The sequence below is a fragment of the Dermacentor silvarum genome, chromosome 9 (assembly GCF_013339745.2).
Source record: "Dermacentor silvarum isolate Dsil-2018 chromosome 9, BIME_Dsil_1.4, whole genome shotgun sequence".
In the NCBI taxonomy this organism is placed as follows: domain Eukaryota; kingdom Metazoa; phylum Arthropoda; class Arachnida; order Ixodida; family Ixodidae; genus Dermacentor; species Dermacentor silvarum.
The window spans coordinates 70,898,889-70,921,661 of record NC_051162.1 but is presented as its reverse complement, the minus strand read 5'-3'; the positions used below and the strand labels follow the sequence as shown (position 1 = coordinate 70,921,661).

General features: G+C 45.3%; 1 long non-coding RNA gene across 1 annotated transcript in view; it reads left to right on the top strand.

The window, feature by feature from the left end:
- Positions 1–1,240, top strand: part of LOC125940357 (uncharacterized) — a 102,740-nt gene extending 101,500 nt beyond the window's left edge. Inside the window, exon 3 of the long non-coding RNA XR_007463578.1 lies at positions 1,173–1,240. This is a non-coding gene — a long non-coding RNA (uncharacterized LOC125940357). The remainder of the gene's footprint in view (positions 1–1,172) is intronic.
- Positions 1,241–22,773: the final 21,533 nt, after the last annotated feature.

Sequence of the window (22,773 nt, the reverse complement as noted above, 5' to 3'; positions counted from 1 at the left end):
AATGTTATAGAGTATCTGGAGCTAAATGCTGCTAATTTTAAATGCTGGTGGCTTTTGATTTGTTCCTTCCACATTTTACGCAACAAACCTACGGATACTGCTTTTTTTGCTAAACTGACCTCTCGTCTTCAGTTGTCCTTAAGGAAAAGGACGGCACACCCTGCAACGACCGAGTTCCCACAAAGGTAATAATTTCTTTCACCTGACGTCCCATCTCTCTCGCAAAATTTTTTAGCCCAAGCACAAAGCAAGTGAAATTTTGTTATTGCTACGTTTGTCATGCCACGGCCGCTGGATAAAAAAAAGGTGCGGCATGCCGCGTGCATCGAAAACGGTGTGATCCGCCACGGCGCCACACGTCGGTGGCTGTTGTCTAGCACAGCTCCAAAGTTCTGCAAGGGTGGCAAATGTTTGTGAACAGACTCTTCTTACAAATGTCAAAGCCAGGCTGATTACGAGCCCAATGAAAGCCCGAGCCAGTGTCCCGTAATAGCAGCAATATGTTCTTAACTAGCCCAGCCAGTGCAGTGCTGTAAGCCACGTGTACCTACGCGACGCACACATTAGAAAAAAAAAAGCAGTGATGAGTTCCTGTGAACATATAAATTGCAATCCTCCTTGCACAAAAACGTATATATTTCGCGCCTAGCGGAATCCTTAGTTGAAGCTACATCAACCATACCCACATAGAAATGGGTAAGTTAAACAAGTGAAGTTCAGGCGTTTGCTGAAAAAAAATGTTTTCGGCGCTAAGAAGTAAGAAAACAACAAAGCCACGAGAATTTAGGAAAATTTAACTGCACTTTCGATTCTTATTATTTTTATTACCTGCTCGAAAAACCGCAAGCCTCACGCATGTGCACAAGGTTCACTTTGGTAATAATTTACCTAACATTCGGCCTCGAGCAGCGCTACTTGACATAGTCATGTGAGCTGCCATCTTTTAATAATGCTCACAATTTGATTCCGAAAAGAACAATCCTGCTGGCTTGAAAAATGATGCTCTTAGTTATTGGCATACTCGAATAATAGCACCACAGCAATCAGAAAAAAATTCATGCCATGGTATGAATAAATTAAATGACAAATGACTCGGCTCATTAATGAGGTAGCCGGCCAATATGTTCAAGTAAAATAATAGCTGACACAAATCAGCTTTTTGTCCTTTCCAGAAATGCCGGAACGGGGCTTGTGTGAAAGAGGTACTGCAACCAACGGATACAAATCAGAAGAAAAAAGATCACAAGGAAGAAAATCAGAAGAGCAGTTCATTGACTAACCTTTCATCTAGCATTAAATTTTTGGATGCTTGCGGTTTTGTGGAGCGCTAACACCCGTGTGGTGCGCGTTTTGTGTAGTTGTACGCTAATAAGTACTACAAAAAAAAACTTATAGCAGTAATTTTTAGTGCTGCCTTGCTTACTAGTGTATCGAAATTCCGCCTACACAATCGGATCCTTGTTTTATACGAAGCACCACAATAAATATTACCCCTATTTCACTCACAATGAGTGTTCATTGTGTTATAATTTTTAGAACAATGTCTGTGGATCCGGCTTCATATTATCAGTTCTAGATGGAGTGTTCTACCACAAAAGAAACGTACCGCAACATTCCGTTCATGTTCACATCTTCCTTGCCTAAGAGAATGCGGTACAATTGGTAAGGGGCCTTTTAATGAGGTCATACCTTGGGCTCCGAAAACATCATTTAGTCATTCGAGATACTAATATACATCCCGTAAGCCGTGTCAAAATTTTTCAGCGCATGCATAAAAAAAGCCGGTGCGGTAGCTTAATTAGCGGTTATATGTCAGCGCATCCAAACTCAAAATTCCGCTATTTCTTTATACTTAACGAACGACTTAGAATAATTATTGGAGCTGGATACGCTCTCAAAGTGCTCACCAAGGGTGTCTGCCTGATCTTGCAAGGTGTTCCCTCGATCGTCGACCAGGGGTAATGGATGGGTTTGCTGCCCATTAAGCCTCCTAATCCGATTCCAAGCTTTCGCCTCCTGTGTGTAGGAATTTAACCTTGAAAGAAAGCTCTCCCAGCTCGTTCTCCTAGCTTGCCGTCGCGTCCGCCTTCCCCGAGATTTTATGTGTTTGAACTCGATCAGGGGGATATTCAGCAGTTGGCGACCTACGCAGTATGCCCCATGCTTTATTTTGTTTTGTTGTGCGCCGCCTTGCAGTTTTCATTTCACCAAGGAATTCGTCGTTTGTACGAGCAATAACTAGTTTGTGGAATGCATTTCTCTGGAGCGTCAATTATAAAAGCGGTAAAATACGCGTCATCTATAATAAATTCGCTGATAAAATCTCGTGATAGAAAAGTCGATTCCTTACAAATTTTCCAATCAGCAGAGGCTACTTTCCATCTAGGGACATGAGGAGGGGAGTGATCTTGTTTCATTAAGCTTAGACGTAATGGAAAGTGGTCACTTCCGAATGGGTTTTTGATCACATTCTATTCTAAGTAGGAAAATAGGGAAGGAGACCAATCGACAGGTCTATCAATGAATAAAATTGTGGGGAAGAATTAAATACGTTGGCTCCTTCTTATTGAAGAGGCATGCACACGAGTTTACTAAAACGTTTTCTATGAATCGGCCTCTCGCGTCGCATCGTGAGTCTCCCCACATCATTTTTGGGCGTTAAAATCTTCCAAGAGTATGTAGAGCTCGGGAAGCTGATTAATAAGGTTGTAGAAGTCTGTTTTCACGAGATGATGATTTGGGGGTATGTAAATGGAACATACAGTTGCTGAAAAGAATTGCGAGCCTGACAGTGCCTAAAGGAGCTACAGACTTATCTGCTACTATTGCTACACCACCGGACGAGACGATTGCCTCATCAAGGTCTTTTCGAAAGATGGTGTATTGGCGAAGGAAGTCTGTGTTTGTGGGTTTCAGATGTGTCTCTTGTTCACACAGCAGCTTTGGTTTAAATTGATGTAATACTTCGTTGACCTCATCGACGTTGTCGGAAAGACCTCTGACGTTCCAATGTAATATTTGTGTATCTATATTGTCTGTGTTAACGTGCTGTGTGTTAAGACGATTCAACTTGGCTTACGAGGCCTTTCCAGGCCCCGTAATCCGTGGTTTGTTTGTCTTGGAGCGTTCGCGAGAATTGCGCCGCTCCCGAGGCGCTAGCTGCGCCGTCTGTCTTGGAGTTGTCTCCATCAACTCCTGGGAGCCACTGGACTTTCGCTCACTTGAGCGGGGTAGTTTCGGCGTAAGCCTCTCTTCGAAAAGCAGTGCCTTGGAGGCCACCAACCCAGAGGTCGATGGGCCCTCTTTCAGAGACAGCGCAGGAGCGCTGCCTGTTGTCGCCTGGGGGCGGGTGGCACCGGCCGCAGTCACACTCTTTGTGGGTCTGGCCGATGCCGGAGTCTGCTGCGACGTTGCCCCCTTACGCCGCATCAGCATACCCTAAGGAATGGAAAAAAGAAACACGTTTCTGCGATTTCTGAAGCTAGAAGTTCTGCTTGATTTTCAGTGTGATTATGTATATGTCTTTTCTTTTCCATGTAGGACAAGTTCGAGAGTATGCTGCGTGTCCACCGTCACAGTTGGGACACTGCAGCGTGCCACTGTAGTTGTCGGATGGGTGTTCGTGTTCCCCACATTTCGCACAAGTTAGTCGGCCTCGGCAGCTTTGCGAACCATGGCCATATCGCTGACATTTGAAACATCTTCGATTTGGGATGTAATGTCTGACTCGAATTCTTTTGTGTTCTGTTTCTAGGGTTTGCGGTAGCTCACTTTACGCAAATGTGAGGATCAAATGTTTAGTTGGAATATCCTGGTTGTCCCGCGTGATCATTATCCTTTGCACTTCAATCACGTTGTGTTCTTTACAGCCCTCCAGGAGCTCTTCCTCGCTTAGGTTTAAGAGATCTTCATCAGAGATAGCTCCTTTAGTTGTGTTCAGTGATCGATGCTAGCTAGAAGTGATTGGCACATTACAGAATGCTACAAGATTCGATAGTTTCATGCTGTTGAGTGTGGCGAACCTCCAGAACAAGGTCTTCACTGCTAATTTTCATTACTTTGTAGCCAGCACCTAGTGTATCGGTGAGACATTTGGCCACAGTGAAAGGTGAAATAGTTCTTACTGTCTTTTCAGGATCTTGACTATGTATCACATGGTAGCCGGGGGGACGTTTCGTTGCGCTGGCTGAACAGTTGAAAGGTTTCTTCGGTGCGCCCTCTTTTGGAAAGAGGACGACCATGGAAGGGGGGGAATGACATTTTAGCCGTAGAGGACTTATTTGATTTCGGCAGCTAGGCCAGCCGCCCACCACCGAGCCCAACATAGGGACGCTACGAGACCCAAAGGAAATTCATACGCCAGCTGTACGTAGCTACTATAACCAAATATGGTATACCCAAGGTTGCCTACCCACACAAGGTTAACCCTTGCTGCCTGGGAAATTCGAAGTAAAACAAAGCGAAAACAGGACAGATAAAAAGTGAGAGAGAAAGACGAAGATTGAAGAGAAGAATAGGAAAAGGCAACTACCGATTTCCCCCAGGTGGGTAAGTCCGGGGGTGCCGTCTACGTGAAGCCGAGGTCAACGAGGTGTGTTGCCTCTGCAAAGGGGCCATCAAGGTGCAAGCACTCAGCATTGGCTCAACCCCCAGGATCCCCTTTTTCCCGGACACGGCTAAGCCACCACGGATAAGCGCGTGAGCGTGGTACGTGGTGTCGCAACGCACCAAACGCCTGACATTGAGCTTTTAAACTTTTAAACATTGAGCTGGATTACTCAAAGAGGTGCAGATTACTTGGGCGATATATTCAAATGCAATGCCATATTTGACCAGTTACCAAAAGTGAATAATCACAGTAGAGCACTGCACGGGCCCGGGCCAACCAGAAAGGCCGGGCCGTCCGAAGTGTTTGTCGGCGGGCTCGGGTCGGGCCCGGGCCAGGCTCGGGCTTGAGGCCGTGGGCCCGGGTCGGACTTGGGCATGAAACCACAGGCCCGTGCGAGACTCGGGCCCGCTCATTAAAGGCCCTAAGTAGGGCTTCCAGCACAGGCGACCGTTATGCATTGATGGTTCAATGCATTCTGTGCCAAGCTGAAGCAACACGTGCAAGATGACTGTCACCATCATCATCAGCCTATATTTAGGTCCACTGCAGGACGAAGGCCTCTCCTTGCGATCTTCAATTAACCCTGTCTTGCGCTACCTGATTCCAATTTGCGCCCGCGAATTTCCTAACTTCATCAACCCACCTAGTTTTCTGCCGGCCTCGACTGCGCTTCCCTTCTCTTGGTATCCATTCTGTAGCTCTAATGGTCCATCGGTTATCCATCCTACACATTACACGGCCTGCCCAGCTCCATTTTCTCTGCTTAATGTCAACTAGAATATTGGTTATCCCCGTTTGTTCTCTGATCCACACCACTCTCTTGACTGTATGTATTATCAAAGAAAATAGTAAAACAGATGAAGTTGTCATTTTTAATAGCGGAGCTGTTTCAGCCGGGCGTAATGTGTCTGCTGAATCCAAAAATGTGACAACAGTGCAAAAATGATCCAAGGACAATGGCACATACACCTGTGAACTAGCGAAGCTGAGCCTGGATAAGTCTAGCTAAGAACGGTAGGGACTACTTAAACTTAGTCAGTCATCGATAGGGAATTGATAGCCAATCAATAGCTAGTCAATAGTCGATCAATAATCAATAAATTCCGGGAAATGCTGGGGATGACTTGGTAGTGCATAGCCTAACCCAAATACGTGGCCAAAGTCTTGCGATAGACAATCGATAGCCAAACAGTCATCATCATCATCATCAGCCTATTTTATGTCCACTGCAGGACGAAGGCCTCTCCCTGCGATCTCCGATTACCCCTGTCTTGCGCTAGCGTATTCCAACTTGCGCCTGCATATTTCCTAACTTCATCATCCCATCTGGTTTTCAGCTGACCTCGACTGCGCTTCCCTTCTCTTGGTATCCATTTTGTAACCCTAATGGTCCACCGGTTATCCATGCTACGCATTACTTGGCCTGCCCAGATCCATTTCTTCCGCTTAATGTCAACTAGAATATCGGCTATCCCCGTTTGTTCTCTGATCCACACCGCTCTCTTCCTGTCTCTTAACGTTAGTCCTAAGATTTTTCATTCCATCGCTCTTTGTGCGGCCCTTAACTTGTTCTCTAGCTTCTTTGTTAACCTCCAAGTTTCTGCCCCATATGTTAGCACCGGTAGAATGCAATGATTCTACACTTTTGTTTTCAACGACAGTGGTAAGCTCCCAGTCAGGATTTGGCAATGCCTGCCGTATGCACTCCAACCCAATTTTATTCTTTCGGAAATTTCTTTCTCGTGATCAGGGTCCGCTGTGAGTAATTTACCTAGATAAACGTACTCCTTTAGAGGCTCTAGAGGCTGACTGGCGATCCTGAATTCTGGTTCCCTTGCAAGGCTATTGAACATTATCTTTATCTTCTGCATAATAATCTTCAACCCCACTCTTACACTTTCTCCGTTAAGGTCCTCAATCATTTGCTGTAATTCGTCTCCATTGTTGCTGAATAGGACAATGTCATCAGCAAATCGGAGGTTACTGGGATATTCACCGTTGATCCTCACTTCTAAGCTTTCCCAGTCTAAGAGCTTGAATACTTCTTCTAGGCATGCAGTGAATAGCATTGGAGAGATTGTGTCTCCTTGCCTGACCCCTTTCTTGATAGGTAACTCTCTACTTTCTTGTGGAGAACCAAGGTAGCTGTGGAATCCTTGTAGATGTTTGCTAAGATATTCACGTATGCCTCCTGTACTCCTTGATTACGCAATGTCTCTATGACTGCTGGTATCTCTACTGAATTAAATGCCTTTTCATAATCTATGAAAGCCATATAGAGAGGCTGATTGTACTCCGCAGATTCCTCGATTACCAGATTGATGACATGGATATGATCCATCCTAGAATATCCCTTCCTGAAGCCAGCCTTTTCTCCTGATTGTCTGAAGTCAAGTGTTGCCCTGATTCTATTGGAAATTATCTTGGTGAATATTTCATACAATACTGAAAGCAAGCTCGTGGGTATATAATTCTTCAATTCTTTAACGTCTCTGTTCTTATGGATTAGTATAATGTTGGCGTTCTTCCAGCTATCTGGTATACTTGAAGTTGTGAGGCATTGCGTATAAAGGGCCGCAAGCTTTTGAAGCATGATAGCTTCTCCATCTTTGAATAAATATAATGTTATTCCATCTTCTCCAGCAGCTTTTCCTTGGACATGTCTTTCACGGCCCTTCTAACTTCATCGCTAGTTATAGAAGTAGCCTCTGTATCCGGTTCATCACTATTTCGTATGAAAGTAGTTTGGCTGTTTTGGGCACTGTACAGGTCAGGATAGAATTCTTCCGCTGCTTTTACTATGCCATCGAAATTGCTGATGATATTACCATGCTTATCTGTCAGTGCATACATCTTGCCTTGTCCTCTGCCGAGCTTTCTTCTTACTGATTTAATGCTGCGTCCATATTTTACAGCTTCCTAAATCTTCCCCACATTATAATTTCGAATATCCCTTACTTTCTTCTTGTTGATCAGTTTTGACAGCTCGGCGAATTCTATCTGATCTCTTGAGTTGGACATTTTCATGTTTTGTCGCTTCTTTATTAGGTCCTTTGTTTCTTGGGTGAGCTTACCTACTGGTTGCCTTGGTGCCTTACTTCCCACTTCAATTGCTGCTTCTGAGATCAACCTTCTGAGGTTGATCTCAGAAGCCAATTGATAGCTAATCGATAATAAATCAATAATAAATAAATTCCGGGATGTGCTGGGGATAACTTGGTAGCGCTTAGCCTAGCCCAAAAGGCAGGACTAGCTAGGTGCCCATCAGCTCCGCTGTCTCTTTAGCATTGCGCCGCCAGTGCAAGCTGCAAAAATTTTTTTCTTTTACACGAAAAACGAATATTGTTTCCGGATAAGGAAAAATAAATTATACAAAGAACCGCTCCCATAACCATTTTCATGTTACCGCTTTTGCGATTGCACTATTACCAGTCTCGATACTATTGCATTATTTTAGCGCCAAGGCCAGTTACTTTTGTGCTTCAATACATAAAACAGCGTTTTCCTCAAAACGTTAACTGGAACGCCCATGCATTGCGTCGGACACTCTCGAAATTAATATCTCGAAAGTGGTTTAGCCCTGAGAATTCGTTCCAAGTGGATACGCCTTGCGAACTCAGCGGCTATAATTCGTATATTCAAAGACGTGCCGTAAAACAATTAATTAAAAAGTTGTTAGTGTAATTATGTTCATTCTTCAATTACGCGTTTTGATGTCTCGTGGAAGTAATATTTGAAAACTAAATAATGAACAGCTAAAAAATAAATTTCTTGTAATTAGTCAATTATGCACTGCGTTTTCTAGTGTGAGTGATGCCCGCTACTTCAAGTGATTCATCTCAAGGGCTACCATTATTATATCCACTGCACATGACTCAAAAAAATAAAAGCCGCAGTTTCTCCCGAAAGACGAATCATTGATTGCGATAGCTCAAGAAAGTCAGGATAGTAGTCTTATCGGCACTATGAACTTGGAAATATTCGCTTATGAACCAAATGACAGGCATAGTGTGAGCGCGCACAGGCAAACATGAAAACACCGCACTCGATTCCCCCTGATACTCGCTGCGAAAATGCTGGCGTGGGGAAGCGCGCCCTCAGCAGCGAGCGAATTGACCTTCATGCTCTCTATCGTTTCAAAGCAAACTGAGCAACGAGAACACTCCACGCGCAAGGGTATGGGCTGCTTGCAGATCGCTTTCAAAATAAGAAGCACGAGACCGCGTCCGGCTGCGCAAAGTATGCAGTTGGTACCGGAGTAGAACGCCGCCACCCTCCCTCCCGCGCTGCTTCCCCGCTTCCCTCCCTGCGCGCTCGAGATTGAGCTGTGATCGTCTCTTTCCCAAGCGCGCGGTTCCGAAATGCGCAGTTGCTGTAGGACAACAACGCTGTCCCCCAATTCCTCCCTCCAATCCCCCCACGGCCTTTCGCGTGACGGAAGACGGCACGTTTCCGGAAATCTTGTCTACGGCGTACGGCGCGCGGCGACGGCGTTATCGCCCTTGGGCTGTATAGGAAAATCGTGGTGATGGCGACGGCGACAATTATACAGTGTAAAAAAACACTCAGTATATTCAAACATCGTTGCATGAAAAAACCTATACCCAGAAGCGCACCGCACGCACTTTGCCGCTACGGCGCTAGTTGGCGCAGCGCGTACACAGTAAAACGCGATAGGCACGCGTCGGCATGCATGCCTTATCGATGAAAAATCCGTGTGTTGACAATGCGTTGAGTAGCTAGTTTGCTTCAATGCAAATTGCATCGACGTAGACTTTTATCGTGAGATGCGTTCTACGGAAATTTTAAAGCGAATACCTTTCTTTGGTTATTTCTGACATTTTCGAGATTGGTCGGTGGTCGATAGTCGGTGGATGGCCTGTGACTAAGCTCGGCTAGGGAAACGTCGGTTCGTTCACTTGCCCTATAGCTCTGTGTCTCCGTCATTTACTCTCTCTCTATCTCATCTCTCTCGTTCATTCACTTGCTCTCCTTTCCCTCTCGTTTGGTCACTCTTTCGCTGTTCCTTTTGGGCACTCTCGCACGTTTGTTCGCGCTATTTCATTACATTGAGAATCGTCGTCGACGGTTCCTGCAGAATTTTGTTTCGATACTATGAGAACGTTTCGAAGCAGTCCTATGGACGTGTTTAAAAAAATCACATTTTTTACAATGTGCTTAGAAGAAGTTTCCTGTTTTGTCCACAGTCCGGCAGGTCAAAGCTTTCGCGAACATATCGCTTGTCTACATTTCTGCCTGAAGCTCGCACAGTGTTCTTTTAAAGCAGACACTGTACAGAAGAGCCATTCTCGTTAGGCGATAGAGATGCTGCGGTATATTGATAATATATTCCTCTAACTCATATTTAATTCTGTTCGTAATAAATTCTGGGAGAGGTAAAACAACTTGTACATATTTGTGGAGCGAATGAATGATTTATATCAGCATCATTAGCGCTGACATGAAAAAAAGTAAGACAGTCGCAATAAAGAAATAATTACGCATGTACACGGCAGCTACGAGGCAGAATAATCTCGACGACACAAAATGCAAGCAAGCTAGCAAGCACATTCGAGTGCCAAACAACCTTTAGCAATATATTCTCAGAAATGGCGTATATTTTGTCTAATGTAGAAGGTAATTAAAGGAAATTGTGGCAGTTTCGCTGTAAGGGCGAAGAAAGGACACCATTAACAAGGCGTAGCGTTGCGCTAAAGCTCCGGAGACGGTGCTAAAGAAATATTGCGAGGCCGACATTTAATTAGGTGCCACACAGGGCGCGGGGCCATTTCTGCAGCGCCACAGAAACAACGCCTTGTCCACTAGTAGGCGTCTCACAACGCTGGCCCGATACAGGAGCGCCGCGAGAGGCGTTGCAGGCATCGTACCTTAAATTGGAATGACATGTCAGGAAGAAACCAGTTAAGGATTGTAGCTTGATGTTTACTGTCCCTACAACTATGCTTGCTGTGTGCACAATGATGTAGTATGCACAGAGGCCCACAGTAGGACCGTGGTTCGTGGCAGGGCTGATTGAGGAAGCGTCAAGGTGCCTCCATTAGCTTCATTTTTTCATGCAGGTAAATCCACTGCACGTCTCTGGCGATCTTCGAACACTCAACGCCCGAGCCCCACTTGCGTAGTCAATGTAGGGGCAGCATGGCAGTTACGGTGGCGGCAGCGACAGCGCGAACCCTCCTCGAGTATCGGTATATTTGCTTTCGCGATAAAACTGTAAGTACACACGACGCATGCAAAGTCCTACGCTTCATTTCACCACTTTTTCTGCCCTGGTCGTTTCGAAACTACAGTACCGCTGTCTTTACAGCCTTGCGGTAGTGCTCCGTTAATAAGAGCGCCGACGGCGGTGATGTCGGCTACTCTGCGTAATATCCTGTCGGAACCACTGCAAGGGATCAGTGCTTTTAACCGTTTCAGACGCTATGTACAACACCAAGATGGTGTATCAACAGCAAGAGTGTTGATTAAAGTGAGGGTATTTATAATATGTCCTGTACACCTTGAAACGATTCTGACTGAAATAATGCTGCAAGTTTGAATTATACAGGCAAATTGTTTCGGTAGAACGAGTATGAAGGTAGACGGTTGGGTGTTTTGCTTGGTGTGAGTATGTCATTGTACGTAGCGGGTTCACTTCTTTCATTGTTTTTCACAATATGTTGCCCCAGTCATGATTTTAGAGTGACGGGATAGGTGCTTATCAAGCCTGGTTGATGTTCGCATATCTGATGTTCCTGCAGTTACCTTTCGCATGGAGTCCACTATCTGTAAACTGGACAAAACTCTCTAAAGAACTGAAAACACTTAATCTATTCTGGAGTTGTAAGCTTTTGATGATTCTGAAGATGTAGGTAATGCTATCAAAGTAAGTTTTCAATCAACACAACTAATTGGCTTCTCAAATGGTTAAGACCAACGGCGGTGACATACAGCAGAAAGAGGAAAACTTTAGAGTAAGAAACATCCTTCTGACGGCAATATTACTGGGCCTGTTGGGAAGCCAGGGTCATTATCAGAAACCCACAACTGATATTACGGTAGAAACAATGGAACCCAGCCTTAAAGACGAAAACACCGGGAGAGAAGTATACGGACACACGCTGCGACTAGCAACAACTTTAATGAAAACAACTGCTCAGAAGTTCGCAGGCAATCCAGAGCGCGCATGCGTCGTATATACCACGTGACAATCAAAGAGAAAACACAAAATTACACCTAGTAACCACATTCTTCTAAATAGGCTATCTCTTCATTTGACAGCGACAACGAGGGCACACTAACACATTCATTGTGACCATGTTTTCGGATATGGTACGCTTCAATCAGTTCTTGTTCGTATCGTGTGATTCCACTGCCAATAATTTGTGTGTGTTCTAAAACAGGCAAACAGCCGCACACTGGCAATCAGCCGGCAGGTTTGCTCCTCCTCCTGACGTGACAGACGTTTCGTGTTCTTTTAAGCGGATAATAATACAATGCCCCGTCTGGCCTATAAACACGCGACCACACTTCAACCGTATGCGATAAACGACGTTTTTGGTGCAAGTTGTGAAATTAAGGCTGGTAATGCAGGCACGCTTAGGTTTACGATTTCAATCCTAGCACATAGACTTGAAATCTTGCATGCCGCCGAAAACACAACACGAGCACCGTGCCTTGTTGCAATTTTTTTTACATTCGGGGAAACTTTGTGGGTATACGGCCCTTCCACTCGCTTACGATCCTCACTGGCAGTGTTATGTGCAGTGCCTTCTGTTTCTTTTTTCAACTTTTTCAGTTTTGTCTCGGCTACGGCCTTGAGAACAGTGTCAGGAAAGCCGGCCACCTGTAGACGCTTAATCTGCTGATGAAAACTTTGCTCCATTGATTGATGACAGCTTCTATTGAGGGTATTGTTGGCGCAGAAGGTGGCTATGCTACGCTCCACCAATTTAGAGTGCGACGACTCAAATGGTAGAAGCTGTTTCTGGGTACGAGCGCATACATCCAGCAGACGTGACCATTGTCAGAGAAGCTAAGTTTTAAGTCTAAAACCCTAATTGCATTGTCTGTTCCAGTTCTTTCGTAAAATTCAGAGCTTTCGTGCACGCTCTGAATGAGCTAAAAATTCTGTGTGGTTGTTTTCATTAAACTTGTTCCTAGTCCAAGCGTGTGTCCGTCTACTTCTCTCCTGATGCTTGTGTCTTAAAGGCTGCGTTCCATCGTTTCTACAAGTACGCACTATAAGGATGTTTATTGGACGGCACTTGAAGCAGCGCAAGGGCGACAGTCCAAAAAGCGCAGCACAGACTCTCTGCACGAGCGGCGCTCGAGAGCCGAAGAAAACGACCCACTAGAAGGTACTGGAGAAGGAGACCCACTTCAAGGCGCTGGAGCGGACGACCCACTTCAGGGTTCCAACGCTTCGCTACAGTACCAAGATTCCCAGCAACAGACTCTTCTATGATATTACGGGCTGTGTCAGCCCGCATCCTGTCATCGTGGATTTTCGCAGCAGTTGATTTTATAAAAGCGGGAAGGAGGGGCATGAAATGTTTGCGTTCATAAAAAAGATGAAATGTTCAATTGTCGCTGTTGTCGTTCTTGGGTGATTTGAACGGGAAGAAACTCTTAGACACAGTATATCCCCTGCAGCTCTGCGGAAAACAAGTTTTGATGCCACCTTTGACAAAACAAGCTTATATCAGTACCAGTCGTGGTGGCCGGCAGAAACTAACACGGATAGCACATCGGCTAAAGTTTGATTCAGGCGCCGAGTTTGTCCATTTGTACGTTCGTAATAACCAATTTTCAGCTTGGTGTGGGTGGCGCATGAAATAAAGATGTTTTTGATTGCACGGGAGAAGTAGTACCGGCCCTATTTGGTAAGAAGCTGTCAATGAACGCCTAGGTTTATGATGACGTCGCAAAGAAGAAAGTCAGTGACATGCGTAGCGCAGCTGTTTGGAACGGCGCGCTTAATTGCCCAGCACGTCACATACTTGGAAATCACAGTGACTCACTTGCTCGTTGATATTCAGATGAAAATAGGGCAAAGAAGTTCAAGCCGAATGAGGGAAAACGGTTCCATGCAGATGTCAGTAGTATGAAGGAGACTGAGTGGAACCATTGCTGTCCGTTTGGTTCAACTATATAGAGATACACCTCGGCACGGAGTGATGGAGCCCAGACTAGAATTGGCGCCTGGCGCGATCAAAAGTGCGCTTGAGTTTATATTACCGGCCGGGGGCTCATCGTAACGCCAAATTACCGTAGATACTGGGCACGATGAGAGAGCGCTCAAGGTTGTCGCAGTGATGTTGCGATGGTGTAATGTACCAACGGGAAGACACAACAAATGGAGCAGATGGTTGTGTGTTGCAGAACTCAGATGGTCGACGATTGAACGTAACCCTGGTGATGGCGTTATTTGTGCTCTATTAACGACGTTCGAAATATACAATTCTGTGATATTAAACTTTCAAAATTTCGAATGACTTTTGCAAGCGGTACGCATATTAAGGCGCACGACACTCACTTATTTCACTATGAACACAATGAGAAGTGGCAAGCATTTGACCACCTTGTTGCTTACTTGAACAACGGTTACATTTCTTGTTGATGTTCAGCCACACCAATCCTAGAAAATAACGCGAGTTTTGCGTTTCGCTCATGAATGTTTGTAAATTTTACACGCTCGCTTTTCTGTATGTATTCAAAAACTAAATAAAACATTAACGAGTCACTTAGGGTCTTTCAAAAACAAGCAGGGTTCGAACACACAAAAATTGTCTGAGTGGCAACCAAGGGCAAAACTGTCATGAATTAGTTTTTTTTTTTGTTGTTGACTGACATATGGTGTATAATTTGCCCCTAGCTTCAGAGGACGCCAAAGGTGAAGGATGATTGCACATGAAATGTTTTCACCAATTGTCATATATTACCGCAGAGGGAAACTGTACCCTTCTATGTTAATAATAAACATATGTAGGCGAGCACAATGTCCATGATTTCAAAAGTTTCGGAGCAGTGTCAAGAGTAAGCCATTGCTTTATTTCATATGGTCGCATGAATAAATTCTGAAGAAGCCTACAGACACAAAAAGGAAGCGATAGGCCGAACATAGTCTATAAAAATAGTTTTCTACATTATTCCATCTAGAAGAATGTACCGTATATTTAGGAAACCTTCATTCCATAAACGTTAAAGCACCAAACACTACAATAACTTTACGATCCCACTTTTCATGCGCATTACGGTGGCATGCGCATGTTGACTATAATGTTCAAAAAGAAGGTGTAGTAACTGGACGAATCATTCCATACTCATTCTTACCACGTCTGTGACGCTACTTATCTAATAGGCTCTGCTTCATTGGCTCGTTAACTATTCCCGTTTAGCCTGAACTACAAGCCAGTCATATGCCAGAGAGAGCCAAATATAAAAATATACGATGCTCTGCTTCATTGCAAACGTTGAATACATGTTTACTGAGCCTCTATTTGGTAATATCAGCATTCTTAAAATGAAAGGTGCGTAAAACTGGATTCTACGTGCACTTTATTTAAAGTGTGAACTTATCATGAAGCACTAAAGCCAGGTTTGCCTTCGTGTAAAGCTGGACAAGCTTACAAAGGCGAGATTGAAGCATAACACCAACTGAGGATGTGAAATCCTTACCAGAGCAAATACTTGCTAAGTCATTCCTAGGCGAGCAGAAAAACAAGGCTCCTTTACTCAGCAGTTTATTGGGTATGAATCTGAATCACTTCACTTTCGGAGAAATTATCTCCCTTCTACTCGGAATAGAAGGCGATGTATATAAACGTTTTTGTTATCATGCATGTTTGTGAATTTACTTGAATACACTCTCAGGATGGCAAGGTCTCTATTAGTGTTTTCTTGATATCTATTTGTAAAAGCAACATTTTCAGGTGCACGCGCATATCAAGATGTAACGGGGAGCCAAGGGAATGCTAGCAGTGTGCGTTTTTTTGCTTTATCTTTGCTTAACCTCCCCTAACATATATATATATATATATATATATACTTAGAACGGATGCGCTTTCGCGGCGGCATAAATTTCGCAATCACAAACACGCCCGACGTGTGCAGTGTGTGCTCCCTATTGAAAAATTTTTATGCGTATTGTGCGGGAAATGTGTCAGATGTATGCATACTGCACAGTGTTGACGAGAAGTGAGCGATGTGCTACGCATATTTAACGAGATGTCATAGAAAATGTGCGAGATCTGTACGCATGAGCTACGCAGACTTCACGAAGTGTACGATATCTATGCGAGGTGCTATGCGAATGCATGTGCGATATGTACGCATGTGCGAGATGTGTGCGATGTGCTGCAAGATCATATACGAGGTGTGAGAGATAGCGTGTGATGTGTATGCACTGCAGTCATATGAGCAACAAGATCTTTGACGATGACTGCGAACTGCATACAAAGTACATGCACCTAAGTCGCAGTGCACACAAAATCTCGTGAATGACAGCAAGATTATGTGATGAGTCCTTTGTAGCACATGCAAGGACATAATCAATGTGCTGTATGACGACATGGAACCACTGTGACACATATACCAGCATAAAATGCTGAAAGAATAGAGCTCCAGTGTTTAATATATGCAATTTCCTACAACGGACACACACATCCCCATCAAAGCTCATGTCAGTCCTAATGATGCAATGATTTTCACTTGGGGACATAGTCTCGGATGATCACTTACGGCAATACTATTGCCTTCGTGTGACGCATTGCTCAACCAGCCAATAAGCTCGCAATGACAGTGATATTGCCGAAAGCTGTTGTCCGAGAATGCGTCCCTTGTTCAGAGTATATCACCCGAAGGTTTCAATGCAATATAGGGTTAGGTACCTTCACAGTTTCAGAAAAAATGCTATAGGTTTGCTTTTGTGCACAATACAAGAAGCTGGCAACATGATTATAGCTCATTAAAAACACATCCAACAAGGACGAGTTGGCAAATGATTGTATTGCATGTAGTTTTATCAGTAACAGAAGATGCATGTGCTTTGTCAAATCCTAATCATATTGCTTGCGTCAGAGATGTCAGTCAGAGGTAGTAACGTACAAATTTCAAGCTGCACATTTTCCAAACGGCTAAGTGTGCCCCCCACAAGACGAGTAATTAACGATGAAAGTTGGGATGGCTGGTGTTGATGCAGTTGCTGTGACATACTTACCAACGCGAACAACGGGAAGAAATTTGGGACAGGACAGAGCACTCTGTCCTATCCCACCTCTTTTTCGTTAGTCTTCTTCGCGTAAGTAATTATGTCGCAGGCCCCAAAAGGCTACCAAATTTGCTAGTCACTTTTCATTACTCATATTTTAAGAGGGTGTTAGTGCCTCTTAACGCCAAACTGTAGCAGGCAGCCATGAACTGGCCGTGCATGCCTACATGTAAAAAGTAAAAAGAACCACAAAAACACTGTAAATAAATTGGTGAATAAATAGCCAAAATAGCAGTCAATATCTATCGCACTTTGACAGAAAAAAATAGGAATGAAGAAACTACATAACCAACAATCACTAAAACTGTCACACGATCAGCATAATTGATGCTTGAAAAATTATTTGCACTAAGTCTATCACAACTTGTGCACTCTATGCTGAGAGCTTGACGTAGTAAAAAAAACAACCCATATGCTCAACAGCGGCAAAAACTAGATTAGCGTGGCAACTTGGTAACCATTATCTGTGTATATACTACACAAAACTGAATTTGAAATTCACGGAGAAAAAACGAAGTAGTTCGTGCCGTGATCGTTCAGAGCAAGGCAACGATTTGCGATGTGTTAAAAGCTGACCTCGAAAAGACCAAAATGTCAATGTCCCTAAGTTCAAGCAGGGTCGTTAAATGACGAACATGCAGCATATCCTGGCGTTCTCGCACGCCGTCAGGAAATGGAGAAACACTTTTGCAAATCGATGACACAACAACGACGCATATCAGACACGCGGGCGCGCACGCATGCACACACATGCACACACAGATACACACACACACACACACACACACACACTGAACACAAGCTGTGTCCAAAAGCACTTGCGAGAGACAGTGCGGACGTTCTCGCGCGTTCGCTAGAACACAAATTGAGCGGGCACTGCAGCAGCGTCCGATGCAGAGACGGCAGTCCTCATTAATTATACGCCTGCGCAGAAAGGCACACAAGCCAGGACAAAGTGTGTAGATGATGCCACTCGACAACAAATGCGTCGTCGATAATGCCGCTATAAAACTGTAGCAACGAAACCTATCTGGCTGCCATCGCCGCTTATCACGACAAAGCTAGTCACATGTGGGCACAAGCAGTGCTGACTTCCCCCTCTCCCCTCCTGGCTATAAAAGCCCGATTCTACGATCAATAAACGCTTCTTATGCTTGCATAGGACTCGTCTCATTCGGGGATCGGAGCGCGTGCTGGGTGGGACCTTACGATGTAACAAAAACACGAACACCTTGTGGCATTCACAAACATTCAAAAACCAAACGACGATACACTGAGATTTAACGGCCCTGACCGGTTAATACAGTTGCCCCGCAGGTTGCTATCTTCGATGTTGAAAGAAACGTTGTTGAAACACGCCGCATCACTCGCATAACATGTGAATACCAGCCGCCACCATCTATGCGATGACGATTACCCTGGAGCACCATGCCGGGAAGCCTGAGATTAACGTTGCCACAGAAGACGACATAGTAGACCACGATGTAAACAACATGGCCGCCATGACGTTTATCCGGCTCTTGCAATGCTTCCGGTGGCTCTATCATGACGAAATGACGTCATTTTGCCGTGTTCGGTTGTCAAAATGTTACCGTCTAGAAACGTTGGACTGTCAGTTGTGAGCCCTGGGGCTGTATTGCAGACGGTAGATATGGTAGTTTATGCATATTTATGTTTTGCCCAGAGAAAATGTGCCCTTTTAGACGCGAGAGCATCTTATGCTCGGGGCAGTGTCCGTTCTGCGGCGTCCGCACCCATACTGAGCATGCGCAACTCTCCCTCATTCTCATCTCCTACGCAGGTGTGCTCTCTCCTCCTCCCCTCTCCCCCTCTCCGTCACAGGTGCGGCGCAGCAAATCATTGCATATAACTCTCTCCCTCTCTCTCTAAGGGTATGCTGGTAGGCGGCGTGGGTGTCGCGGCGCAGTATAAAGCTGCGCGTTCGGTTTGCTTTCGTCATTCTCTCTCTGTGCAACGATGTGCGAAACGCCATGAACAACGTCAACGTCGGCGCTAGTTGCAGCGGCAGCGCCACCGCCGCGGAGCAGATCGGGAAGCCGAACGTAAACGTCAGCGTCGGCAAGCGGACCCCGAACTTCGGGCCAGGGAAGCCGAACGTCAACGTCGGCAGGAAACTTCTACGGTTGCAACACGGGCTCGGCACGCCGAAATGGAACTTCAGCGTTATCACGCCGACCCCGAACTCCGGGCTTGGAAAGTTGAAGCGCAACGGCAGCGTCGAGCGACAGCTCCCGATCCCGAATCGACGAGGCAACGCGAGTCTGCGGCCAGAGCAGCAACACGTTCGAGGCCATTACAACGCCCGGGCTTCGACGGTGCTGACGCGCGGTTCAAGCGCGACTTCCTCGATCGGAGCTTCGGGCACAGCTGCAACAGTGTGCGATCGGCTTTGGTTCGACAACAACCTGAGCAACGTCGGGAGTGTCGAGAAGGAACGTCAGCGTAATGCGGCCGTCGGCGTGCTTCGACGCCAGTTGAGCAACAATACAATACATTCACAATACAATCTCTCCCTCTAACTTTCATTGAGTTGTGTTGCGAAGTGAAACGAAACGGAAACTCGATGCGCACCCCCCGCGATGCTTTGGCATCCCACCATGGTTGCCCGTAGGGTGAGACGATGCAATTTTTGTATGCATCAGCGTTCACTAAGCTCCTGGGCCAGTGCAACGCGGCTAGCTAGCATGTATCTTTCGTGCGTTGCGGCGTTGTTGGTCATCGTAGTTCTGTCCATTCGCGCTTCCTTTGTTCCCGGCTCATTAGCAGCCTCTGGTACTCTCGCCGATCTCGCAGCGGTTCACAGTACACAGAAGAATTTGTTGCAAGTTCTGCTATCAAGTGCTGTAGTTCATCCGCAATTCAACAGCGTTCATGCCGGAAGGACCGTTCGTGCAGTCGATGCCGCCAGACCTCACACGAAGGAGTGTTTGCTGAGTACGCCTGAAAAGGTAAGTCCAGTGCTTTGCGTATTTTTATGGTTCGTGTAGTGTGCCTTGTTATGCGTAGCGCAAGATGATTAGTACAGCGACAAAATTTATAAAAGTACTTTCCTAATGTTCGTTGTTAAGGCCGTAGTATACATTTAGGGAAAAGTTTGATGAAAATTACCCTGAAACAAGAGCTTCATCAATTGTTGCTTTGCTTTCTGTTATGAAGTATACCAGCGCCGAGATCGATTAGTCTGAATGGGGAATAAATAATTACACCATCTTCCCGCAGGGGAACCCTGAGTAGTATGCCAAGCAGCCATGGGGTCGACTCAAGGTAGTTTTATCAGCTGCATAAACTTGAACATTCAGCAGCACCAGCAACGCGAAGAACTGTTGTCGACGCCTTCGGCGTTTTGCCCGCGTTCGCACCGAACGCGCGCGGCGTTGGTGGCTGTTGCCGGTGCCTCTGGGGTGCCTACCGTCGCGGCTCTAACCTAAGCTGCTTCGCATTATCGCGCGCGGAGCCGCAGGTGTTGCCATTCGTTGCGCAATCCGGAGAGGAGGAATGCCGAGAGGAGAGGAGATGAGACAAGGAGAGTAGAGGAGGGGGAGGAGGAGGCGCATGCGCAGTACGGGTGTGGACGCCGCACGGCGGAGGGAGGGAGGGAGTGACATAGCCCCGACCATAAGCTGCTTCGCATCTAAAATTGAAGCTGCGAATGTCACTTCTTCTGTACGTAATTTCTCAGCAAGAAATCGTCTATACATTTCCAGAAGTACGTTGCCGTTTTGTCTTCACAGCTAACATCTTCGCGAGGCGGCAGTGGATAGCTGTGCCTGACTCAAGAGCACATTTCAGCTTGTATGCAATTTTTCTGCTTATAGATTGCCAAGACAACCTGTGTTTCTTGTGTTGAGTGTTCGGTATGTTTTTGTGCATTTTACAGGTTAAATAATCGCCAGCTATGTCAGAATGAGATATTTGCACAACCATGTAGCTGGCTGTATGAGACCTTTTGACAATTTATAGCGGTGTTGTTAAACCACAAGTTTGCAGTTTCAGCAGTGACTGTAATAAACTGAACATTATTTTACCTCAACATAACTCTTTACTGTAGATTACTGAACAAATCATTACAGCAACACAACACTGCAGTAAGGTCAGCAGAAGTGTTCGTGCATGTACTATACTAAATATGAATATGAGGTGCCTATCTTTTTCAGGGTTCATACTCTCGCAGATCGTGCAAACTCGTCATCTTGTCTGGACTCAGCTCGTAGAAATAAACTCGTTCATAATGTACGAGAATCTCGTTCAGTGACAAGAACGCAATCTCGTACACATGTGTACGAGAAGTCTACGCGATTATTGCTGCGTAGACTGTACGAGTTCTCGTAGACTCAACGAGTTCTCGCAGACTGATCGAGTTCTCGCAAAGTCTACGGAGCAATATTCACGTACAGCTATTTCTCATACTTTCTCGTTCACATTTTTAAACAGGGCTAGCACCACTCTGTTCAGGGATTTATGGCAGCGACATCATCATCATCAGCATCATCATCATCCCCAGCCTATATTTATGTCCACTGCAGGACGAAGGCCTCTCCCTGCGATCTCCAATTACCCCTGTCTTGCGCTAGCGTATTCCAACTTGCGCCTGCGAATTTTCTAACTTCACCCCACCTGGTTTTCTTCCGTCCTTGACCGCCGTAAACGAAGTCAAGGAGGCACAGAAATCGCTAGAAGATAAGTTTGTCTTGATGGGCTAAAGGTTGCTAAAAGTCTAGGTCAGAACTGGCACCATTGACCGTATTGAAAATGCTGTTCATGTCGTGCAGAAATCTATTTTCGATATAACGTCACAGAATAACGACATCATCTTTCGCCTAATTCAGCTTGATGACAGATCTCGCCGCAACAATCTTGTTTTCTTTGGTCTAGCCGATAATAATGAATCATGGAGCAAAACTGAAGAAAAGATTATCGGCCTTCTAACACAACACATTGATAGCAATTTAACATCAGACGCAATTGAACGAGCACACTCCTTAGGTGGACCCTACCAGGAAAATAAGTGCAGACCGCTCATTGTCAGGTTTTACAACTTTAAAACTCGACAGAACATTCTCTTTCAGCGCTCGAAATTCAGGTCGTGTAACATATCTGCGACTAAAGATTTCTCGTTTGCTGCTCGTCAGGCTCGCAAATGTTTGATTAATTTTGCTAAAGCATTACCTGAGTCGCCTCCTTACCACCTTCGATATTATAAAGTGTTTGTCAATGACACGTGCTATACGTATGATCGCAGTAGCAGTAGCATGCGTGAACGAAGTCGCAGTCCTTTTTTAAGCGACAGCAGTGATAATGGAAATAGTGATACCAATTGACCTGCCTCTAACACACGCGCTCGCTCACACCATAAACGCCATCCCTTGCGTACACCGAAATAACAATTCACGAGGAGAAGTGGTGGCTTGTCCTCTTTATGTTTATCGGTTCCGGTTTTATTTACTAATGCTAGGAGCATCATGAAACATCGTGATGAATTGACATTACTACATCTTCGTGTGATTCAGATTTAATCGTGCTAACCGAAGCAAGGCTGAACCCGCGAGTGCGCAGTACCGAACTTTTCCAGTCGAACAACGCCTATGATATATATCGCTGTGACAGGGAAGATCGGCAGGGCGGCGGTGTTTTGATAGAGTAGCGCAAGGCATTTTGTCGTTTCGTGTGGACACGAAATCAAATCTGGAAATAGTGTGGGCGTGTCGTACGCTAAAATAAAAAATACTCGAATCGTATGAGGAGCCTGCTATCACTCCCCCCCAATGCCGCATCAAGTTTTGTTGATGACCTACATGATGCCGTAAATGTTGTTGTTAGCCGGTATCCGTCCTCACCAATCATTCTTTTAGGGGACATTATTTATCTGAGCATC